This window comes from Hordeum vulgare, chromosome 3H, assembly GCF_904849725.1.
Source record: "Hordeum vulgare subsp. vulgare chromosome 3H, MorexV3_pseudomolecules_assembly, whole genome shotgun sequence".
Classification (NCBI taxonomy): Eukaryota; Viridiplantae; Streptophyta; class Magnoliopsida; order Poales; family Poaceae; genus Hordeum; species Hordeum vulgare.
In genome coordinates, this window is record NC_058520.1 from 603,486,368 (window position 1) to 603,511,961 (window position 25,594).

Genomic DNA, 25,594 nt, shown 5'->3' on the forward strand with positions numbered 1-25,594 from the left:
CACCGAGTATGATCCGTACTCAGGACGGGCCACCAATATCTAAGGATATTGAGAGGAGGGTGCATGTGGCGGGTAGGCCGATGCTACCGAATAATATGCTCAATGCTGCAACCGGTGCTATGCGGAGTCTGCATGACGCTGTTCTTTATATAGAGAAGCGGCGTCTCTCCGAGAATGATGGGGCATACCCGGTTTTCGTGGCCAAGGTGTTGCAACTGCAACAAAAGACCTTCCAACGGCGCCAGAAACAAGCATGCTGACGGGAGACTATTCTTGTCTTGATACTCCTCAGCAACGGCACCAGGAATCTTTCTGCTACGGCTACGCCTTTAGGGACTTCCTTGGCAAATATTCAAAGGATTCCCCCGTGGCCTTGGAGCCTTGCGTTGGTGTTTCCTCGAAGCGGAAAGGGTGACGTAGCACAGCAGCGGTAAGTATTTCCGTCAATTTTGAGAACCAAGGTATCGATCTAGTGAAGGATTGTCACAAGTACCTGCACAAACACAAACAGCTTGCACCCAACGCTATGAAGGGGTTGTCAATACCTTATAGATTGTTTGCCAAGTGAGAACTAAAAGCAAAAAGAAACAAAGCAAAGTAAAAGCGAAAGTGGAAATGATAGGTGTGAATAGACCCGGGGGGCGTAGTGTTCATTAGTCTCTTCTCTCATGAAAGCAAGTAGACGGTGGGTGAACGAATTACTGTCTAGAAACTGATAGAACCGCGCAAAGTCGTGACGTTATCTAAGTAAATGATTATATCTATAGGCATCACGTCCAAAACAAGTAGACCGATACTTTGCACATCTAGTACTATTACTCCACACGTCGACCGCTATCCAGCATGCATCTAGTGTATTAAGTTCACGAGAACAGAGTAATGCCTTAAGCAAGATGACATGATCTAGATGGACAATCTCATATCTACGATAAAAGCCCATCTTGTTACCCTTGATGGCAACAACACGATGCGTGCCTTGCTGCCCCTTCTGTCACTGGGAAAGGTCACCACACGGTATGAACCCAAAACCAAGCACATCTCCCATTGCAAGAATCATAGATCTAGTTGGCCAAACAAAACCCAAGACTCGGAGAGACTTACAAGGATATCAAATCATGCATATAAGAAATCAGCAAAGACTCAAATATATATCATAGATAATCTGATCACAAATCCACAATTCAACGGATCTCGACAAACACACCGCCAAAGAGGATTACATCGGATAGATCTCCATGAAGATCATGGAGAACTTTGTATTGAAGATCCAAGAGAGAGAAGAAGCTATCTAGCTACTAACTACGGACCCGTAGGTCTAAAGTGAACTACTCACGAGTCATTGGAGGGGCAATGATGTTGATGTAGAAGCCCTCCAACTCCAAAGTCCCCTCTGGCAGGGCACCGGAAAGGGTCTCCAGATGAGATCTCGCGGAAACGGAAGATTGCGGCGGCGGAAAAGTGTTTTCGTGGATTCCCCTATTTTTTCTATATTTTAGGGAATATATAGGCGAAGGAGCTAGGTCAGGGGGGCGCCAGGGAGGCCACAAGCCTGGTAGCCGCCGCCCCCTGGTGGCGGCTACAGGGCTTGTGGGCCCCCTTTGGCTCTCCTGCCTTGGCCCTCAAGTCCCCTGATCTTCTTCTGTTCTGGAAAAATTTATTTCGGGGATTTTATTCCGTTTGGACTCCGTTCCAAAATCAGATCTGAAAAGAGTCAAAAACACAGAAAAAACAGGAACTGGCACTTGGCACTGAATTAATAAGTTAGTCCCAAAAAAGATATAAAAGGTACATAAAACATCCAAAGATGACAAGATAACAGCATGAAACCATCAAAAATTATAGATACGTTTGAGACGTATCAAGCATCCCCAAGCTTAACTCCTGCTCGTCCTCGAGTAGGGAAGTGATAAAGAATGAATTTTTTATGCTTTCATGCTACCTAGCATAGATGTCCTTTTTAACTCCTCTTATGTGACGTGAATGTTTAGATCCATTAGAGTCAAAAAAATAGTTTGCTATTGATGTGGAAACAATAATACTTCAAGTAAACTAGCAAGGTAATCATGAACTTTCAAAATAACAAGGCCAAAAGAAAGTTATCCCTACAAAAGCATATAGTCTAGCTATGCTCTATCAGCCTCGCACAACGAATTTAAATCATGCACAACCCCGGTATTGGCCAAGTAATTGTTTTCACACTTTTACTTTCTCAAACCTTTTCAACTCTCACGCAATACATGAGCGTGAGCCATGGTTTTAACACTATAAGTGGTGTGGAGTGTGGTGGAGGTTGCAAAACAAACAAGGAGAAGATGGTCACATTAACTAGGCATATCAATGAGCTGTGGAGATGCTCATCAATAGATATCAATGTGAATGAGTAGGGATTGCCATACAAATGATGCACTAGAGCTAAGAGTATGTGAAATCTCTTAAAGAAAACTAGTGGGTGTGCATCCAACTTGCTTGCTCACGAAGACCTAAGGCAAATTTGTGGAAGCCTATCATTGGAATATACAAGCCAAGTTATATAATGAAAATTTCCCACTAGTTATATGGTGGTGACAAAACGAGAGACTCTCAATAATGAAGATCATGGTGCTTAATAAGCACAAGTGTGGAAGGATAGTAGCATTGTCCCTTCTCTCTTTTTCTCTCATTTTTTGGTGGGCTCTTTGGCCTCTTTTTTTTGGTGGGCATCTTTGGCCTCTTTTTGTATATGGGCTTCGCTGGCCTCTTTTATTTCCTCACATGGGACAATGCTCCATCAATGATGATCATCAAACTTACAACTCAAAACTTAGAACAATGATGACTCTATATGGAATGCCTTCGGTAGTGTACCATGACAATGATCTAGCATGGCATAGACATTAATGGAAACATCACGCTAGCTATCTTACGGTCATGCAACGGCAATGTAGACGTGGTGGCACATGTCATGGTGGTAGTTGCACGGCAATATATCTCGGAATGACTTTGAAAAATCCATAGTAGGTAGGTATGGTGGCTGTTTTGAGGGAGGCTAATGGTGGGTTTTGTGCACCGGCGAAAGTTGCACGGTACTAAGAAGATAGTGATGGTGGAAGGTGAAAGTGCATCTAAACCGTGGACTCAACATTAATCATGAAGAACTCGTATACTTGTTGCAAAAGTTTTGGTAGTAATCAAAACAAAGCATTCAACGCATACTCCTAGGGGAAGGGTTGGTAGGTATAAACCATCGCGCGATCCCGACCGCGACACAAAGGATGACAATCAATAGACTAATCATGCTCAGACTTCATCACATAGCGGTTCACCATTCGTGCATGCTATGGGAATCACTAACTTCGACACAAGTATTTCTAGATCCACAACACCTTACTAGCATAACTTCAATATTACCACAACCACAACTCAAAACTAATTGAGATGAATCAAACTTTTCTAACTATTCAATGCACATGAAGGTGGAAGTTTTCATATCCCTTTGGATAATTACCCATTTTTTAGACTACTTTCATAGCATAGATCAACTACCAAGCCACGCGCTTCCGTGCTCTAAAAGATATAAGTTAAGCACATAGAGCAAAATCAACTAGCTCAAAAGATATAAGTGAAGCACATGTGAGCTGAATTGTCTACCAAAGGATATAAGTGAAGCTTGACAAAATCACGGTAAGTGCATGGCTCTCTCCCGAGGTGTGCAGCAAGGATGATTGTGACACACCAAAAATAAAAGACTCCTATGATACAAGACGTTCCAAGCAAAACACATAACATGTGGTGAATAAAAATATAGCCCCAAGTAACGTTACCGATGGATTGAAGACGAAAGAGGGGATGCCTTCCCGGGGCATCCCCAAGATTAGGCTTTTATGGCATCCTTGAATCATCTTGGGGTGCCTTGGGCATCCCCAAGCTTGAGCTCTTGCCACTCTTTATCTCTTTCTCCATAAGAACTTCACCCAAAACATGAAAACTTGACAACACGAAACTTAAACAGAAACTCGTGATAACATTAGTATAAGAAAGAAAACTACCACTTCCTTATGTACTGTAGCAAACTTAAATTCTACTTATGTTGATGTTGGTTACTGTATTTTCAATCTTCCATGGCTAATACCCGCCGATACTATCCATAGTTTCATCAAAATAAGCAACCAACTCAACAAAAACAAAATCTGTTAACAACAGACCAGTCTGTAGCAATCTGTATACTTCGTATACTTCTGGTACTTCAAAAATTCTGAAATATTACGACAGTCTGAAGAATTTGCGTATAAATCAGCAGAAAAAATAATCAACTCAAAAGCTCTTATAGAAAAAAATGAGAATTATTTTCGTGAGCAGAAAGTTTCTGTCTTTTCTAGCATGACCAAAAGATCATCCCCAAGACTAATCATAACGGTTTTGCTTGGCACAAACGCAAAAAGAAACACAAAAAACACAATCATAACAGAATTATGAAAGTGTGGAAAACACAAAACAGAAAGAAAAAGGATAGATTCGTTGGGTTGCCTCCCAACAAGCACTATTGTTTAACGCCCTTAGCTAGGCAAAAGGTGATGGAATCACATATAGTCATCTTTGGTGCTCAAACCATAAGTAGCCCTCATCATAGATTCATAAGGCAATCTTATTTTCTTTCTAGGGAAGTGGTCCATGCCCTTATTTAGAGGAAATTGAAATCTAATATTCCCTTCCTTCATATCGATGATAACACCAATAGTCCTTAGGAAAGGTCTAACAAGAATAATGGGACATGAAGGATTGCAATCTATGTCAAGTACAATGAAATCCACGGGTACATAGTTCTTATTTGCAACATTAAGAACATATTCGATCCTTCCCATGGGTTTCTTGACAGTAGAATCCGCAAGATGGAAATTAAGAGAACTCTCTTCAATCTCATGAAAACCAAGAATATCACATAAAGACTTTGGAATCGCGGAAACACTAGCACCCAAATCACACAAAAGCATTGCCCTCATAGTTTTTGATTTTGATTTTGATAGTAGGTTCCCACTCATCATGAAGTTTTCTAGGTATAGAGACTTCTAATTCGAGCTTCTCTTCAAGAGATGTCATCATAGCATCTACGATATGCGCGATAAAGGCTTTTCTTTGGCTATAAGCATGTGGAGAGTTTGCAATGGATTGCATCAAAGAAACGCATTCAAACAAGGAGCAACTATCATAATTGAATTCCTTGAAATCCAAAGTGGGAGTTTCATTACTACCCAAAATTTTGATTTCTTCTACTCCACTCTCCACACCTTTATCATCAAGATAGGTGGACTCCGAATCATTGGGGCCTTTTTCAACCAAAGTGGATTCATATCCAGCCCCTTCATCAATAGGTTTGACACGCGAAAACAAAGATTCAAGAGGAGTCACACCAAGCACTTTAAGATCTTCGTGATTTACATCACTAGAACGCACCCTTTTAAACCATTCATGCCTAGCGCGAATTTGGACGGTTCTTTCTTTGCTCTCATTCATGGAGACACGCATAGCTTTTAAAGTTTCATCCAAGTTGACCTTGGGAGGAGCACATCTAACTTTCAAAACATCAATATCACAAGACATCCTATCAACGCTCTTAGCCAAATCGTCAATTTTGAGTAGTTTTTCCTCAATGGAGGCATTGAAAATCTTTTGAGAGTTGATGAACTCTTTGATATTACTCTCTAAATCAGAGGGTAATTTGTTGTGATTTACATAAGTTTTGTTGTAGGAATTACCATAATTGTTAGAGGAGTTACTAGGAAAAGGCCTAGGAACATAGTTTCCTCTAAAAGCATTGTTGTTGCCAAAATTGTTCTTACCAACAAAATTAACGTCCAAACTAGCGTTGCTACTCTCAATCAAGGAATATAGTGACATGTCATTAGGATCTAAAGGAGCATTTCTACTAGCAACCAAATTCATCAACTCGTCCATCTTAGCACTAAGCGAGTTAATTTCTTCTATAGCGTGTACCTTTTTGCTAGCAGGTGACCTTTCAGTGTGCCACTGAGAGTAGTTGGTCATGATATTGTCTAGTAGTTTTCTCCTAACATGATTTCCATGAATGTTCCACCTGAGGCGGAGTCCAAGATATTGCGAGAGGCAAAATTCAAGCCAGCGTAAAAGATTTGTATAATCATCCACAAACTCAAGCCATGAGCGGGACAATTTCTAAGCATTAACTTCATCCTCCCCCAAGATTGTGCAACGTGTTCATGATCAAGTTGCTTGAAATTCATGATATCGTTACGTAAGGAGATAATCTTAGCCGGCGGAAAATACTTGGATATGTAAGCATCTTTGCACTTATCCTAAGAATCGATACTATTTTTAGGCAAAGAAGAAAACCAAGTTTTTGCGCGATCTCACAACGGGAAAGGAAAAAGCTTCAACTTAATCACGTCATTATCCACATCTCTTTTCTTTTGCATATCACAAATCTCAATGAAGGTATTGAGATGGGATGTGGAATGTTCACTAGGAAGGCCAGAGTATTGCTCTTTCATAACAAGATTCGGCAAAGCTGCGTTGATTTCATACGATTCCGCACTAGTGGCGGGAGCAATCGGAGTACTAATAAAATCATTATTATTGGTACTCGAGAAGTCGCAAAGTTTGGTGTTTTCAGCCATGATGACTTCAACAAACAAACAAGCACACAAGAAAGCAAGAAAACCGGCAAAGGAAAACGGCAAAAAGGCAAAAGGATACAGCAAAAGGGGAAAGGCAAAAGAAAACGGCAAATGTGAAGTGGGGGAGAGGAAAACGAGAGGCAACTGGAAAAAAAGGTAAGTGCAAGAGATGAGTTTGTGAGACCTACTTGGATAGATCTCTCCTTCCCCGGCAACGGCGCCAGAAATACTTGTGCTACTGCAACAAAAGACCTTCCAACAACGCAAGAAACAAGCGTGCTGACGGGAGACTATTCTTGTCTTGATACTCCTCAGCAACGGCACCAGGAATCTTTCTGCTATGGCTACGCCTTTAGGGACTTCCTTGGCAAATATGCAAAGGATTCCCCCGTGGCCTTGGAGCCTTGCGTTGGTGTTCCCTCGAAGCGGAAAGGGTGATGTAGCACAACGGCGGTAAGTATTTCCCTCAGTTTTGAGAACCAAGGTATCGATCCAGTGAAGGATTGTCACAAGTACCTACAAAACACAAAGAGCTTGCACCCAACGCTATGAAGGGGTTGTCAATCCCTTATATATTGTTTGCCAAGTGAGAAGTGAAAGTAGAAAGAAACAAAGCAAAGTAAAAGCGAAACTGGAAACGATAGGTGTGAATAGACTCGGGGGCCGTAGTGTTCACTAGTGGCTTCTCTCATGAAAGCTAGTAGACGGTGGGTGAATGAATTACTGTCGAGCAATTGATAGAACCGCGCAAAGTCATGACGTTATCTAAGGCAATGATTATATCTATAGGCATCACGTGCAAAACAAGTAGACCGATACTTTCTACATCTACTACTATTACTCCACACATCGACCGCTATCCAACATGCATCTAGTGTATTAAGTTCACGAGAACAGAGTAACGCCTTAAGCAAGATGACATGATGTAGATGGACAATCTCATATCTATGATAAAAGCCCATCTTGTTACCCTTGATGGCAACAACACGATGCGTGCATTGCTGCCCCTTCTGTCACTGGGAAAGGTCACCACATGGTATGAACCCAAAACCAAGCACTACTCCCATTGCAAGAATCATAGATCTAGTTGGCCAAACAAAACCTAAGACTCAGAGAGACTTACAAGGATATCAAATCATGCATATAAGAAATCAGCAAAGACTCAAATATATATCATAGATAATCTGATCACAAATCCACAATTCATCGGATCTCGACAAACACACCGCCAAAGAGAATTACATCGGATAGATCTCCATGAAGATCATGGAGAACTTTGTATTGAAGATCCAAGAGAGAGAAGAAGCCATCTAGCTACTAACTACGGACCCGTAGGTCTGAAGTGAACTACTCACGAGTCATTGGAGGGGCGATGATGTTGATGTAGAAGCCCTCCAACTCCAAAGTCCCCTCCGATAGGGCACCGGGAAGGGTCTCCAGATGAGATCTCGCAGAAATGGAAGCTTGCGGCGGCGGAAAAGTGTTTTCGTGGATTCCCCTATTTTTTATGTATTTAAGGGAATATATAGGCGAAGGAGCTAGGTCAGGGGGGCGCCAGGGAGGCCACAAGCCTGGTAGCCGCCGCCCCCCTGGTGGCGGCTACAAGGCTTGTGGGCCCCCTGTGGCTCTCGTGCCTTGGCCCTCAAGTCCCCTGATCTTCTTCCGTTCTGGAAAAAAAGTATTTCGGGGATTTTATTCCGTTTGGACTCCATTCCAAAATCAGATCTGAAAAGAGTCAAAATAACAGAAAAAAAAGGAACTGGTACTTAGCACTGAATTAATAAGTTAGTCCCAAAAAAGATATAAAAGGTACATAAAACATCCAAAGATGACAAGATAACAACATGAAAGCTTCAAAAATTATAGATACGTTTGAGACGTATCAGGTGCCACAGCGCAAGGGCTTTGTCGATAGCAACATCGGGCGTATGATCGTCCTGCGGTTTGATGACATCTTCGCTATGCTTAACCTTTATCCGCTACACTACACCTTCATTCGGCTATTTTCTCTTAGTATGGAGATGCGGATCATTAGAGACAAGACCCCGAACATCGTGATAGTCGACCCCTTCTACATGCGTGCCAAGCTCTTGGACGGCGCTGGGGACTGGCAAGTTGCTAGTTCATACCTCGAAGGCGTCATTGTGGCGAACGCAGATAAGGATAACTTCCTCGTGCCTTACTTTTCTGAGTAAGTCATCCCCTCATCGCCTCGTAACATATGATTTCTTAGATTTTGATCGTTCTTTTTTTTCTAACATTCTGTGTTTTGTGCAGTGACACACATTGCACACTCGTCCTCTTAAGACCGAAATATTCCATGGCCACGTATTTCGACTCGGTCCGTCAGTCGAAGAAAGACTACACAAATACCAAGAAAGTTCTTGATGATGTCCTCCCCGGATACGCCAAATCTTGGAGGCACCTTCATGAGGCCAATTCTTAGGTATGGCAAGCACGTGTTCACCCACGTAACGACATTCCCCTGCGTCAAGCAGCCGCCAGGCAGTCAGAAGGATGCCTACTATGCCCTCCATCACATGCGGGCGATCGTACGGGACCAGCATCACCGTATGCTACCAAATGAGCTCAAAGATTGGGCCGCACGCTTGTCGGCAATCCAGGACATCAGACTATAATTCTTTCACATCCAGTCAGAGTTGACGGAAATCATCTATCAAGATGTCCTTGCTAGATCGGGACAGTTCTACCTAAATTGTCCACCGTCCAACAATGATATTGACACAACGCTACAAATGCAGGCTGACAACGACTGCACATTCATGACCATCACGAAATACGGCGGCTTCATCCATGCTCCGGTCCCTGAGTCGAGTCGAAAGTACTGATGCTATGTTGTAATTAAACTTTAATGAACTTGTATGTCTCTTTAGTTTGGACAGTCGTTGAACTTATATGTGTAGTCGATGCTATTTATTAGTAGGACCATGAATCGTGCTATTAATGTGTTTCTTTTCTCTTCCGATCCTTTTGTTGCATACTTATATATTGCTTATATATTATCTGTGAATTGCTTTTGTTTGTCTAGTGGATAGAGATGCCGTCGTATGTCGTGTACAAGGGTGAGGTTCCCGGAGTCTATGACGACTAGGAGGAGTGTCGGAGACAGGTTAACCGTTTCAGTGGTAACAGTTACAAAGGTTACACCACTAGGGCGGAGGCGGAAGCTAGATACGCGCGCTATCTAGCGGGAGAGAGGAGGGAGTGGAGGAGGAATCGGATGAAGATCAGTTTCATCGTGATGATGCTCATCGTGACCGCAACCCTCTTCTATGTGATGGTAGTTTAGATATCGACTTCTAATGTCAAGACAAACACGCTACTCTCGAGACTTGTAATGTTCTAACTTTGTTCGATATTTTGAATTTGGAGACTAATATGATGAAATGTATTCGGAGACTAATCTTCTATTGTATTCGATAAATCTGCTGTTTATATATATGTTGTGCTATTTATATTACGTGCTATTATGTATATTTTAACCTGTATAAATATCAAAAAAGAAAAAAAATCCTAACATTCATAGTAGTGGCGCACCTACAGGAGGTGCGCCATTAGTATCTGGAATAGTAATGGCGCACCAGGTGGTGCGCCATCATTGTCTTGGTTAGTAATGGCGCACCAGGTGGTGCGTCAGTGTTATGTATATTAACAGTGGCGCACCAGGGGTGCGCCATTACTATTTAATAGTAGTGGCGTGATAATAATGGCGCACCTATAGTGCGCCATTACTATTTATTAGTAGTGGCGTGATAATAATGGCGCACCTATAGTGCGCCATTAATAGCTAAAGTGGGTGCGCCACTAATAGGACTTTTTCTAGTAGTGATGGATTGCATCAAGGAAATGCATTCAATCAAGGAGCAACTATCATAATTGAATTCCTTGAAATCCAAAGTAGTAGTTTCATTACTACTCAAAGTTTTAATATCTTCTACTCCACTTTCAATGCTTTTAGCATCAAGATAGATGGACTCTGAATCATTGAGGCGTTTTTCAACCAAAGTGGATTCATATCCAGCCCCATCATCATTAGGTTTGACACAACAAAACAAAGATTCAATGGGAGTCACACCAAGCACTTTAAGATCTTCATGATTCTTATCACGAGAACATGCCCTTTTCAGCCATTCATGTCTAGCACGAATTTGGGCAGTTCTTTCTTTGCTCTCACTCATGGAAACACGCATAGCTTTCAAAGTTTCATCCGTATTGATCTTGGGAGGAGCACATCTAACTTTCAAAGCATCAATATCACTAGACATTCTATCAACGCTCCTAGCCAAATCGTCAATTTTGAGTAGTTTTTCCTCTATGGACGCATTGAAAATCTTTTGCGAGTTGATAAACTCTTTGATAGTACTCTCTAGATCAGATGGTAATCTATTGTAATTTCCATGAGCATTGCTGTAGGAGTTGCCAAAGTTATTAGAGGGGTTACTAGGAAAAGGCCTAGGAACATAGTTTTGTCTAAAAGCATTGTTGTTGCCGAAATTATTCCTACCAAAAAAATTAACGTCCAAGCTAGTGTTGCTACTCTCAATCAAGGAATACAAGGGCATGTCATTTGTATCTAAAGGAGCACTTCTACTAGCAACCAAATTCATTAACTCATCCATCTTAGCACTCATCGAGTTAATTTCTTCTATAGCGTGTACCTTCTTACTAGTAGGTGACCTTTCAGTGTGCCACTGAGAGTAGTTCGTCATGATATTGTCTAGGAGTTTTGTGGCTTCTCCTAACGTGATTTCCATGAACGTTCCACCTGAGGCGGAGTCGAAGATATTTTTAGAAGCAAAATTCAAGCCAGCGTAGAAGATTTGTATAATGATCCATAGACTCAAGCCATGAGCGGGACAATTTCTAATCATCAATTTCATTCTCTCTGAAGATTGTGCAACATGTTCATGATCTAGTTGCTCAAAATTCATGATATCATTACGGAAAGAGATAATCTTAGCCGGCAGAAAATACTTGGATATATAAGCATCTTTGCACTTGTTCCAAGAATCAATACTATTTTTGGGCAAAGACGAAAATGAAGTGTTTGCTCGATCTCGCAACTAGGACGGAAAAAGCTTCAATTTAATCACATCATTATCCACATCTTTCTTCTTTTGCATATCGCAAAGCTCAATGAAGGTATTAAGATGGGATGCGACATCTTCACTAGGAAGGCCGGAGAATTCCTCTTTCATAACAAGATTCAGCAAAGCAGCATTGATTTCGTATGATTCCGCACTAGTGGCGGAGCAATCGGAGTACTAATAAAATCATTATTATTAGTATTTTAGAAGTCACAAAGTTTGGTGTTTTCAGTCATGGTGACTTCAGCAAACAAACAAGCACACAAGCGAACAGAAAGCAAGCGAGAGAAAAGGGCGAATGAAAAAGGCAAACGAAAAAGGCAAATATTTTTGTAAATTTTTGTTTTTCAGAAATGGGGGAGAGGAAAACGAGAGGCAAAAAAGGTACATGCAAGAGATGAGTTTGCGACACTTACTTGGATGAGTTCTTGACTTGATCCTCCTCGGCAACGGCGCCAGAAATCCTTCTGCTCCCTCTTGAGCTTGCGTTGGTTTTTCCCTTGAAGAGGAAAGGGTGATGCAGCACAGGAGCAGTAAGTATTTCCCTCAGTTTGAGAACCAAGGTATCAATCCAGTAGGAGAATCACGCCAAGTCTAGAGTACCTACGCAAACACAAAAGAGCTTGCACCCAACGCTATAAAGGGGTTGTCAATCCCTTCAAGATTGATTGCAAAGTGAGATATGAACGCGGAAAGTGCAACGAAGTAAAAGTGAAAGGCTGAAAATATGATGTGAACTAGACACGGGGGCCATAGTGTTCACTAGAGGCTTCTCTCAAAATATCAAATAATACGGTTGGTGAACAAATTACTGTCGAGCAATTGATAGAACCGCGCAAAGTCATGATGATATCTAAGGCAATGATCATACATATAGGCATCACGTCCGAGACAAGTAGACCGATACTTTCTGCATCTACTACTATTACTTCACACTTCGACCGCTATCCAGCATGCATCTAGTGTATTGAGTTCATGACGAACAGAGTAACGCCTTGAGCAAGATGACATGATGTAGAGGGATAAACTCAAACCAATGATGAAAACCCCATCTTTTTACCCTTGATGGCAACAACACGATGCGTGTGTCGCTGCCCCTTAAGTCACTAGGAGAGGTCACCGCATGGTATGAACCCAAAACCAAGCACTTCTCCCATTGCAAGAATCATAGATCAAGTTGGCCAAACAAACCCATAACTCGAAGAGAATTACAAGGATATGAAATCATGCATAAAAGAGAACAGAAGAAATTCAAATAAGATTCATAGATAATCTGATCATAAATCCACAATTCATCAGATCTCGACAAACACACCGCAAAAGAAGATTACATGAGATAGATCTCCGTGAAGATCATCGAGAACTTTGTATTGAAGATCCAAGAGAGAGAAGAAGCCATCTAGCTACTAGCTATGGACCAGAAGGTCTATGGTGAACTACTCACGCATCATCGGCGAGGTCATGGTGTTGATGAAGAAGCCCTCCGTATCCGAATCCCCACTCTGGAAGGGCACCAGAACGTGCCCGAGATGGGATCTTGCGGAGACACAAGCTTGCGGCGGCGGAAAAGTATTTTCGTGGATCTCTCACGCAGTTTTGGAATTTTTCTGAATTTATAGGTGGAAGTGGTAGGGCAGAGGAGCCACAGGGGGACCACAAGCCTGCTAGGCGCGCCCCCCTGGCCGCGCCTAGGGGGCTTGTGGGGTCCCCTGGTGGCCCCTGTCTTAGTTCTCAAGTCTCGTGCGTATCTTCTATTCCGGAAAAAATCTAATTGGAAGTTTTATTCCATTTGGATACCCTTTAAAATCCTCCTCTGAAAAAGGGTCAAAACACGGAAAAAACAAGAACTGGCACTTGGCACTAAGTTAATAAGTTAGTCCCAAAAAAGATATAAAAGGCATACAAAACATCATTAGTTTGACAAGATAATAGCATGGAATCATCAAAAATTATAGATACGTTGGAGACGTATCAATCACCATCCTATAGCCAGTAATAATCCTCTGTGGGATCAATTCATCCTTATCATTAGGGACAACGGTAATACCTCCCTTCTTAGGGATGCAATGCACCAGACTCACCCAATCACTATGAGCAACATGATAGATAATACCTGCTTCCAGGAGCTTTAGTATTTCTTTTCTTACTACCTCTTTCATCTTAGGATTTAATCTCCGTTGATGATCAGCAATTGGTTTGGAATCAGGATCAGTTTTAATCTTGTGCTCGCGTAGAGTGGGACTAATGCCCTTAAGATCATCAACAGTATATCCAATAGCAGCACAGTGCTTCCTCAGAGTTTTAAGTAACTTCTTTTTTTCATGCTCCGAGAGGCTAGCACTAATAATAACAGGATATATCTCTTTTTCATCGAGATAAGCATACTTAAAAGTATCAGGCAACTGTTTAAGTTTGAACACAGGATCACCCTTTGGTGGGGCTGGATCTCCAAGCAGTTCAACAGGCAAGTTATTCTTAAGGATAGGATATTGTTCTAAGACAATTCTATCTATCTCATCCCTTTCATCCATATGCATATCATTTTCATGCTCAAGTAAATATTGCTCTAAGGGATCAGTAGGAGGCACGGCAATAGAAGCTAGGGCAATAATTTCATCCTTACTAGGCAAGTCTTTTTCATGGTGTTGTCTACCAAACTTGGAGAAATTGAACTCATGTGACACACCTTCAAAACCAACAGTGATAGTTTGCTTCTCACAGTCAATATGAGCATTGACGATATTGAGGAAGGGTCTGCCAAATATGATGGGACAAAAGCTATCTTGTGTGGTAGCAAGAACAAGGAAATCAGCAGGATACTTTGTTTTACCACACAAGACTTCAACATCCCTAACAATTCCCACAGGGCAGATAGTGTCTCTATTGGCAAGCTGAATAGTGACATCAATAGGTTCCATCTCAACAGGTGCAATCTCGTCTTTAATTTCATCATATAAGGATTGAGGTATTTCACTAACACTAGCACCCACGTCACATAAACCATGATAACAATGATCTCCTATCTTAACAGAAACAATAGGCGTGTCAACAACAGGCCTATGTTTGTCTCTAGCATGTGGTTTAGCAATTCTGGCAGCATGTTCACAGAAGTGAATATCATGGCCATAAACATTGTCGGACAGGAGATCTTTGATAATAGCAATGCTAGGTTCAACTCTAATTTGCTCAGGGGGTGTAGGTGTTCTAATGTAGCCCCTACGTATCACAGTTGAAGCTTTAGAATGATCCTTTATTCTAACGGGGAAAGGTGGTCTCTCAATGTAAGCACTAGGAACAATAGCATCATTATAGGCAATGACTTTCTCTTCAACTGGATTGGGTTTAACTACATTGACTTCTAAGGGAGGATGATATTTAAACCACTTCTCTTTGGGGAGGTCAATATGAGCAGAAAATGATTCACAGAAAGAAGCTACTATCTCAGAGTCAAGTCCATACTTAGCGCTAAAATCACAAAAGGTATTTGTTTCAACAAAGGATTTAACGCAATCAAACTTGAAATTCATACCTGACTCCTTACCTTCATCAAGCTCCCAATCTTCAGAGTTGCGTTTAATTCTTTCCAATAAATTCCATCTGAAGTCAATATCTCTCTTCATAAAAGAACCGGTACAAGAAGTGTCAAGCATGATGCGATCATCATGAGAAAGCCAAACATAGAAGTTTTGAATGATAATTTCTCTCGAGAGCTCATGGTTGGGGCATGAATATAACATTGATTTAAGCCTCCCCCAAGCTTGAGCGATGCTTTCTCTGTCACGAGGCCAAAAATTATAAATATAATTTCGATCACGATGTACTAGATCCATAGGATAAAACTTTTGATGAAATTCCAACTTCGACCGATTGTAGTTCCGTGATCCAGTATCATCACATAGCCTATACCATGTCAACGCCTTATCCCTCAAATATGAGGGAAAGACCTTCTTCTTGACCTCATCCTCGGGCAAACTAGTAAGCTTAAATAAACCACAAACTTCATCTACATAGATTAGATGCAAGTCTGGATGTGATGTTCCATCTCCTGTAAAAGGATTAGCGAGCAGTTTCTCAAGCATACCCGGAGGAAATTCATAGCAAATATTTTCAGTAGGTGCAGCAGGTTGACGAGCAACTCTTTGTGCTTCCGTTCGAGGTGAAGATACCCCGAACAAGCCCCTCAAAGGAGTAGTTTCCATAGCAACAAGTGACAATAAATTTCAGCACACTATATAAATGTTTCATTACCAAATTCCACATACCAAAGGCGCTTCACTCCCCGGCAACGGCGCCAGAAAAGAGTCTTAATGACCCACAATGTAACATCCCAAATTTTTGGAATGTTAAAATAATTATTTGAATGATTGTTTGTTTGATTGAGTGATTGAAGCTTGAGTGAAATTTGAAACTTTTCAAAAACTTTTGAATGAGAGGGAATAAAATGACTTTCCCCTTCTCCGGTAAATTCAAATTCATCCAATTAAAAAGCCATGGGAGAAGATGACATGACTTCTTCAACTATAAAGAATTTGAACGGAGTTTTGCATTTGAATTCTTTCAAATATTTGCCCTCGCTTCTCTATTTTTCTTCCCCGAGAAATACCCCGAAAAAATTAAATTCTTGCAAGCAAGAAAGAGCGGAGGAAAATGACCCTCCCAAAATCAGGGGCCTATTGGAAATATTTTTGAGCCAAGAAAACAAGATCTTTATTGAGAAAATAATTGCGAAAAGAAATAAAGCCTTAGGGATTTTTTTGAAAAAAAACATTTTTAAAAAGTTTTTATTTTGGTTTTGGAAAAATGATAAACAACTAGGAAATATTTCTCTGATCGATTTGGTATATAATACCCCATATAAATCTTTTTATCTTGTTTCCTTTTATTATTTTTCCCTTATTGTTTTAAAAGAAAAACAAAATCGGGATTTTTTTCCTTTTAATAGGAAACCGCCCTAGGGCGGTTTTTTTCTAGGCCAGATCCCCCTAGCCGATCCTTTCCCCACGCAGCGCACCCCTACCTTTTTTCTTCTTCTTTCTTTCCTTCCTTCTTCTTCCTCCTACCTTTCTTTCTCCCGTGCCTTTTCCTTCCCAGCGCACCAGCCCCTTCCATGGCGCGCCCCCCTGATCTTACGGGATCCACCCAATTCCCCTTCCCCTTTCCTTCCCTCGGCCACCCCCTGCCCCTATATAAGCTGCCCCCCCGAGCCCCCCTCGGACCCCTCCTCCCCACGCCACACCCCTCGCCCCCACGCACCTCGCTGGAGCCTCCAGTAGAAATACCGCCTCGCCACCCCGCGCCACCCCTCGCCTCCCCGCCCCAACCGACGCCACCACAAGCACCCTCGCCTCTACCACACTCCATTTTCCCCCCTAGACCGCCCCTTCGCCGCCCCATGCCGCCGCACCTCCCCTCGCCGGAGTCCGGCCGCCGCAGAAGCTTGAGGAGCTCGTGCTGCTCGCCCCCGATGGTCCCTCGACTCCCCGACACAGAAGACGGACGGAGGAGTTTCGCCACATCCCCCTGGTGCTCTCGCCGTCGCCGGAGGATCACCGGAGCACTAGCCACGACCACCTCCACCTTCCTGTCTTGCCGGAGAAGAAGCAACTCACGGTGAGCCCCCCCCCCAACTTCCTGTAGTCATTCGATCTAAGTCAACGCCCGAGATTAGACAAGAAGATACCCTTTCGGTTTTGTTAAGAAAGTCGTTCGGTTTTCTATTAGTAATTTTTCCCGAGAGGTTTTACTTACATAGCGGCCATTTGCTAGCAAGCCCTGCAGCACACAACACCTAGGCCAACCAGAAGCTTCCACGTGTACCCCTGTCAGTTAGAATCAGTTTCTACTTTTTCTGTCTAATTCCAAAACAGAGAAAGTTCTAATTTTGTTTGGCTCATAACCTTTGATCTAGAGATCCAATGAGGTTGATTCGTGTTCCAGTAGATCACAATTTCTCTTTAGTTTTCAAAAACATATAATGTGTCTATGTTTGAAATTTTCAAGTTTGAATTAGATCAGATTTAGGTTAAACCTTGTTTTGCTTATTCTGGGAGTTTAAAAATAGCTTTTGATTTAATTCTTTTTGCTACTGATCACTACTGATCGTAGTTATCAGTGGTAAAAGTTTCAGAATTGTTTGAGTATTTTAGCTCATTGTTTCTTGTGAAACAATTTCTGTTTCACCGCTTTTAGGATTGTGACTAATTTTCTTTCTTTAGTTGTTTTTACATTATTTTTCTTTTAGATTACGTTATGTTTCTGTTAGTTAACAGTAGGTTTGCAACCTGTTTTGATTTTATTTTTATATGTTATTATGAAATCAATTCTAGTTCTCTAATAACTTGCAATTGATTTCTCTATTAGTTTAACTCCCATTTGAAAATACCTTCAAATAGTTTTGTGAAAAATACTTTTTTTATCTTAGTTAAATTTATACCTTAGCTCCCTGTTATTTAAGTATTTTCTTTTCTGTGAGAAAAAACTATTGAGTGTTTGATGTAGTAGAAGACTCCCTAGTTTTATTTGAAGTTTCTTTTGGATTCTTATTCGCTCTCTCTTTTGTTTTGATTGCTAGAATGATTGCTAGTATGAGTGCTTATGTGAATGATATGTTTGTTATATAGATTTCATCGAAGAGTGACGAGTAGTCTATGAAGTTATTTCTCGAGAAACGATAATTCTTCCTCGTCAACATCACCAGGCAAGTCATTTGATCATGTATCACCTATGTTTTATGCATCGTAGTTCTACCATCCTATGCCCAATTTGCATGCTGAGTAGGTACTTGGAAATTAAGGTTTCATATTGTAGTATCATGTGGTAGGCACCCAACAAATTTCATATTGCCATGCTTGAGTAGACGGGATTCTGGTTGAGGGTTTATCACGAGTGATGCGAGAATAATTTAATAACCAAGACCGGTTAAGTCAAGACTTTTCAAGACCTCATGATGCAATGCAACTCTGGGTGAAGGACGGTTGATCGGCTCCCTGGAGAAACCAGTGGATGACCCGGGATGCTGGAGACGGCCATGACATCTTGCGGAAAGCTTCACCCAGGCTCAAAGAGACGGGCGGATATTTTCAAGACCAAGGCTTACCTGCACAGCCACAAGTCATTATGGGCTTTGGCTTGGTTGGACAACGCGGCGACTCTGGACAGGCGGTGCTAGCAGATGTAGAAGAACGGTAGGATTGGATGGGCACCGACAATGATTCAGAGGGACCCGTTGAAAGACCATGTTTTGATCATCCGGTCTTCAAACACCCTGAAGTGCGAGGACATACATGGAGGCGATCAAATCTTGTGGGGAACGTGTGCAAAACTCTGCAGAGTACTCAAACCTAACTACAATCATTGTCATGGACAACTTGAGCCAAAGGAACTAAAGTTATCTGAAATTCTCAACACCATTATAAATACTTGATGAGGGTAATATTGATAACTTGGGTATGAGAACTGGTTGGCGGAACCATCTCATTAACAACCAACTACATAGTAATATTTTGCTTTTAGCCCCTCTCTTGTTGAGGGTAATATTGATAACTTGGGTATGAGAACTGGTTGGCGGAACCATCTCATTAACAACGAACTACATAGTAATATTTTGCTTTTAGCCCCTCTCTGGTTGGCGGAACCATCTCATTAACAACCAACTACGCTAAAACTTACAACACCACCTGCCATGTATGCATATAGTATAGATGATATTTTACCCCCTCTCATATGTGACTTCCCGGCATATTCAATATGCTGACCTACACGGCCGCAACGTCTTATCTTGCAGATATTTTTCTTCGACGAGTAAGAGTACAATTCAGGGTTACGGTCTACACTCAACTTGCCGTTGGTGTTTATTGGGACTCCACTCCCTTGACTGCTTCCGCTGAGATATTTAAGGTATATATCAGTTTTACGCTATTTCCATGTGATTGCACTTTGATATATACATTGATGTACTGTGTGTGCCAGCATACTGATCCAGGGATGGCACAGATACACAGAGGCTTGACTCGTTTTGAGTCGGCACTACTGGAATCTGCTGGTTTGCCGACAACCAAAGCTGACGGCAAAGGACAGCTTAACTGATGGCAAAGGCTTTGCCGTCAGTGTGCTGTCGGCAAAGGTACTGGCCAAGATTTTATCGACAATCACCTTCTTTGCCGTCAGCTGAAGATCGACCGACGGCAAAGACTTTGCCATCAGCTTTGTGGCACGGGCTGACGGCAAAGAGCAGTGGCGGCAACGGCAAAGAAGGTTAACGACAGGCTTTGCCCACAGCCGCAGCAAAGCTGACGGCAAAGCCGAAACCCCTAGGTCCCCTAGGTCCCCTCTTTGCCCACAGCCGTAGCAAAGCTGACGGCAAAGCCGAAACCCCTGGGTCCCCTTGGTCGCCTCTTTGCCGACAGCTGGAGCACAGCTGACGGCAAAGCCGAAAATCTGGGAAAATTTGGTATTCCTAGAGTTGTCAGGATACACAGGCTGCCGCCACATGTCTTCTTTGCCGTCAGTAGTCCATCGACGGCAAAGCCTTTACTGTCAGTAAGCTGTAGGCAAAGACCCTCTCTGCTTTTTTTCATATTTGTTTTCTGTTAATTGCCTCCATTTGCAAAACATAGATACAAACAGCAACATATATATATATTTGCCCAGCCCCTAAACAACACCACAAGTGCATCACAAAGTGCAAACAACACAACACAAGTGCAAACAACATGAATATATGTAATTAAAGTGCAAACAAGATCACAAAGTATTACAAAGCATCACAAGTGCATCCACAAATACAATTGCATTACAAAGTTCATCTAAGACTACACAAGTGCATTACAAAGTCCCTCGAGCATCCATCCATATGCCATGCTGTTTATCAAAATCTGCGTAATGAGAAAGAAGTTAGAAGAAGAATACAATAAGAAAGAAGTTATCTAAATTAAGCTAAGCAATTAGAAGAAGAAGTGGAAGAAGAAGAAGAACAAGAAGAAGAAGAATAACAAGAAGAAGAAGTGGAAGAAGTGGAAGAAGAAGAAGAAGAAGATAGAGAAAAAGAAAGAAGAGAAGTTATCTTTTTCTCCTCTTTCTTCTTCTCTTATTTCTTCATCTCTTGTTTGTTCTTCTCTTCTGGTTTCTTTTAAAACTTTCTAAACTAATTATGTCATTTTTGAGCTCTAATATCAACTAGAATTTATTAAGCTAACTAAACCATGGCTAATATCAACTAGAATTTACTAAGATAACTAAAGCCTGGCATAATCTAAGTTGATCTAAACAATAACAAGAATAAGAAGGAGAGGAATAACTTACCGAATGCCAAGAAACGGAGGAGTAGCTGCATCTCCGTTGGTCGCTGGGTTGCTAGGGCTCTCACCAGGAGAAGTAAAGGGATCGTGGGATTCAACTCTGGAATGATGCTGCAACAAGGCAAGAGTTAAAATATGTGGTTAGCACGGCGACAGACAATGGTATAAGACCGTGCAAGGTTGGTCATTGAAAGGGAACTCACCGTTCCCACCGGAGAAGGCATCGGCGGAGGGGGCGGCAAACCTTGCTTCTCACACATAGCCTGCAAATTAGTTTTCGAGGAGTCAAAGAAATAGCCTTGTTGCGTCTTACACATAGCCTTGCTTCTCACACAACTGACTTACCGCAACGAAGTCGTGCATGGCCTTCGCATGGGCATTATTGCGTGCCCTCTCCTCGCCAAGCAACCTCTGCGTATTCTGGTCCCTCTCCTCCAACAAGAGCCTGGTGGCCTCCCTCTCCTTCATAAGTGCGGCCTGCAACCACTCCTCAAAAGGAATTTTCATCATCCATCCAAGGACAAAAGAACAAAAGAAATAATGAAGAAAACTCTGCATGGGATCCGGAGCAAAGCGTGGGAAACGACCCAATCTACACATACCCGGGCTGTCCATGGATAACGTTCGACAATTTGAAAGAATCATCGTTATAAATATGCAAATGCATGCATATTTATGACAGGAACCCTTTCGAACGGGAGACGCATATTGGTTACGCAACACCTTTGCATTTTAAAACTAAAAATACCTAGCTAGATAGTGTCATCAGCACGAAGGCCGGAATAGAGCAAAATAAAGGGGGTGGAGGAGGAGTTAAAAAATGTGCTCACTTTCGAATGCAGGGGAGGTCATCGAAAACTAATCCCTCGCGGAGAAGCTACTGCACATTTAAATGCACTCAATCAACACAAATACGCACTCGCGGTAATTAAATAATTGCTAACTAAATAATTGCTAACTAAATTTAACTTTTCTCCCCGTTCTACTTTCTCTTTTTCCTTTTCTTCTTCTTCTTTCTCTTTTTCTACTCGCGGTAATTAAATAATTGATAACTAAATAATTCTCCCCCTTCTTCTTTCTCGTTTTCCTTTTCTTCTTCTTCTTCTTCTCTTACAACATGTTCGGTTGGGGGAGTTGGATGTAGGGAATGGGAGTTTAAGATTAACGAGACTAAAAATCTGTTGATTGGTTCAGGGACTTGGGATTTAACCAGGGAAGGGGAAGGGGAATTACTAGGGCCAACTCCCATCGATGTCTACCCTGGGGAGCCCTGGTAATTCAGCGAAGGAATGGGAGTTGACATCTGAAAACATATTGTTACTGATTTTGTGGCCCACCTCCAGAAGCAAAAGAAAGAAAAAACTACGAACAAACTAGCTAAATGCATGCGGCAGCATAATTTGTCCTCTAAACAAACCGGCCAACGCTAACTACTTCCTAATCTACGTCAAATAGGAGCCCATCTCTCGTAACCTACCCTTCCTTTCTTTGTTCATAAGAATTATTCCCACAGATAATTCCCAACCAATACAAAACGCTGGATTGGGACTAAATAGTCCACTACCCATGTAAATCCCTCGGCCAACTCCCTCTCACAAATTCCCAGTCCCTTTCCCATAAACTACCAAACACGCTAAATATCTCCTTCTAATTGCTAACTAAATAATTGCTAACTAAATTTAACTAAAAATCTACCACTGAAAATCTACCATTAAGTAATTGCTAACTAAATTTAACTAAAAATATACTACTAACAGATCTAACCAACATAGAAAAATAAACTAAAAAAAGAAAAAAGGGGAGGAGGAGCTCACCGGCGAGTCGGGCGGGGATGGCTCGGGGCAGCGGCGGCGCGGGGTTGGCGCGGGCTGGGGCTAGGTTGGGCCGGCGCGGGGCGGGGCTGGTGCGGGGCTGGCGTGGGGCGGCACGGGGTGGGGCTGGTGCGGGGCGGCACGGCGGGGCGGCGCGGGGTGGGGCTGGTGCGGGACGGCGCGGCGGGGCGGCGCGGCCCGGGGTGGGGCTGGCACGGGGCGGCGCGGGGTGGGGCTGGTGCGGGACGACGGCGGTTGGTCGGGATTGCAGGGAGAGCAGGGAGAGACGTGAGAGAGAAGAGGATAGGGCATGCAATTAGGTCGTGTGCATGGGGGGATAACACCGGGCTATGGCGTCAGCTAGGTGTCGGCAAAGACAGCTGTTAGGCTTTGCCGTCAGCTGGCTGTCGGCAAAGCGGAGCCCCGTTAAGCCCTGGTCGGACGTGGGACCGGGGAGCTCCCTATGCCGTCAGTGTTTTTCGCCTTTGTCGTCAGTTGGCTGACGGCTTAGACAAAGCGAACGGCATAGATTATCTATGCCGTCAGCCTCTCATATGTCGTCAGTACTTATTTTGGCTGAGGGCAAAGTCTCTTTGCCGTCAGCCCCGTGAAATTGGTGACGGCAAAGCTAAAAGCTGTCGGCAAATTATGTTTTTCCAGTAGTGCGGATCGCTACAGAAATGGTATCAAAGCACATGTTGACTGTAGGACGTGATCCTAGAAACTGGAAATTTCTTAGGAAAGGACCTCTCTAAAATTTTATTTCCAACAACGCCTTTTACTTCTCATCTCTTTTGATTTCATCAAACGTTCTCTCTCACCTCAAATAATTAGACAATACCCTTTCCCCTTGGACCACGTGAAGGATCAACCGACTCCCACTTCAATGTAAAGAGGATTTCATAATGCAGTTGAAGCTGCACCAATTGAAGACTCTCAAGACCCAAAAAATTCGAAGACCCTGAAGCGTTCGAATATTTATATGACCATTAGAAGTCCAAACCCCTGTTATATACCCACGTTAGATACGATGATTTGTGAGCCGTCATTGGTGTGTGTTTTCCGACGGCCACAAATAAAACCTATTCTCAAAAATATTGTTTGTATTGTGTGTATATCCCTCCCTCTCTTACCCATCTCATCCCCAAAACCTCAACCCTACCAGATGGAGTATGAAGCTGGACTTGTAGTCTTTGGACCAATGACCCAGCTGGAGGCTGAAATATGGATTCAGAACATGCAGAACCACTTCGGGAGCAACTTGATCTCAAGGAAGGATGAAGTGGAACACGCTCTTCAGTACTTTACACAAAGTGCTGCAATCTGGTGGAAAATGCAGCATGCCATACAAGGATTTAGTGGAGCAGAAACTTGGGACGAATTCAAGAACACTCTGTTAAGATCCCGACTAATTCAGAAGTGCTATGACAATCCGAAGGAGAAGCCTTGTGCATGCAAGATCTATAGAGAAATAGGACACACCCAGGAAGAACACAACGATGGATGCACTCATTGTGAAGAAAATCATCCAGCTGAGGAGTGCCCAAGTAGTCAGGTGACTTGTTTACTTTGTGAAGGAACCACCCACTACCAGCTCAGTGTCACATTTACCACAAGGTGCAACAAGAAGATTCTAGAAGAACCGGTGATGAACAGAAATATTGAAAACCCTGATGGACAAGGTCTGACCAGATTTTTCTCCAATGCATGCTACTCATGTGGAGAAGAAGGACATTATTCACACGATTGCACGAAGGGAAGCCAAGAGTATCTGGGAAACTTCCCGACGGAAAAAGTGGAGTTTGATCCACTTGAAATAGAAGAACTGGCCAAAATAAAGGAGTCCGGAAAGAAGAAAAAGTACCCTCGGAAGAGCCAAATCTCTACAAACATAGACCTGAGTCATGTCAGATGTTACAAGTGTATGGAATTTGGCCACCACAAACACATGTGCTCAGGAAGGAAGCCGGAAACCCAAGGAGCAAAAGCAAACACTAAGGCGCCTCGAGACTTGTCAGAACTCATTTGCTTTCATTGCAAGGAAGCAGGACATTTTGCTAGCGATTGTCCACAAAGGAAGAAAGCTAAAAAGGAGTAGTTAAGTTTTGACCACGGCAATTAGTGTAATATGAAGAACTCTTGCTTTTCATGAGATCATGGAGTGAAATTTTTTGTAGCAGAAGTCCCTGAGATTGTAATAACATCATGAATAAATGGAATTTATTGTCTCATGATTGCCTATGTTGAAACTGTATGCGTTGTTTCTCTTCGAACAAAGATCTCTGAACATTATGAGGATATGAGAAAATATGGTCTATGCAGGCATGAGTATGTCTCATTTTAAGTGTGGTAGTAATCAGTGAACCCACGGGATCCAATGAGTACGAATGTACCATGCATTACCAAGGAGACACATACACTCCTCTGAGTACCTATTTACTGACACCTGCAGATGACAACTCTCTACGAGTCATTCCTCAAGGGCCCAGAAACGATCATGACCCTGACCAGTGAGCATGATTACCCGAAAATCCAGAAGGACATGATGAAGCACATTCGTCTTGAAGGAGATGCAGTCTACAAAGGCTACCCATTTGTGGAAAATGGAGTGGAACTTTGGTACGTGGAAGTGCACCTCCACCATGTGAAAGGAGTTTGTCCAAAGACTATGGGGCAATACTTTTTCATTTCACGTGTGCCACGAGCAACCTTCTTTGATGCTGTTCGTGAAGCTGCCATGGAAGCCATACGTC

General features: G+C 42.5%; 1 pseudogene; it reads left to right on the top strand.

The window, feature by feature from the left end:
* Nucleotides 1–25,594, top strand: part of LOC123442216 — a 36,007-nt pseudogene that overhangs the window by 1,353 nt on the left and 9,060 nt on the right.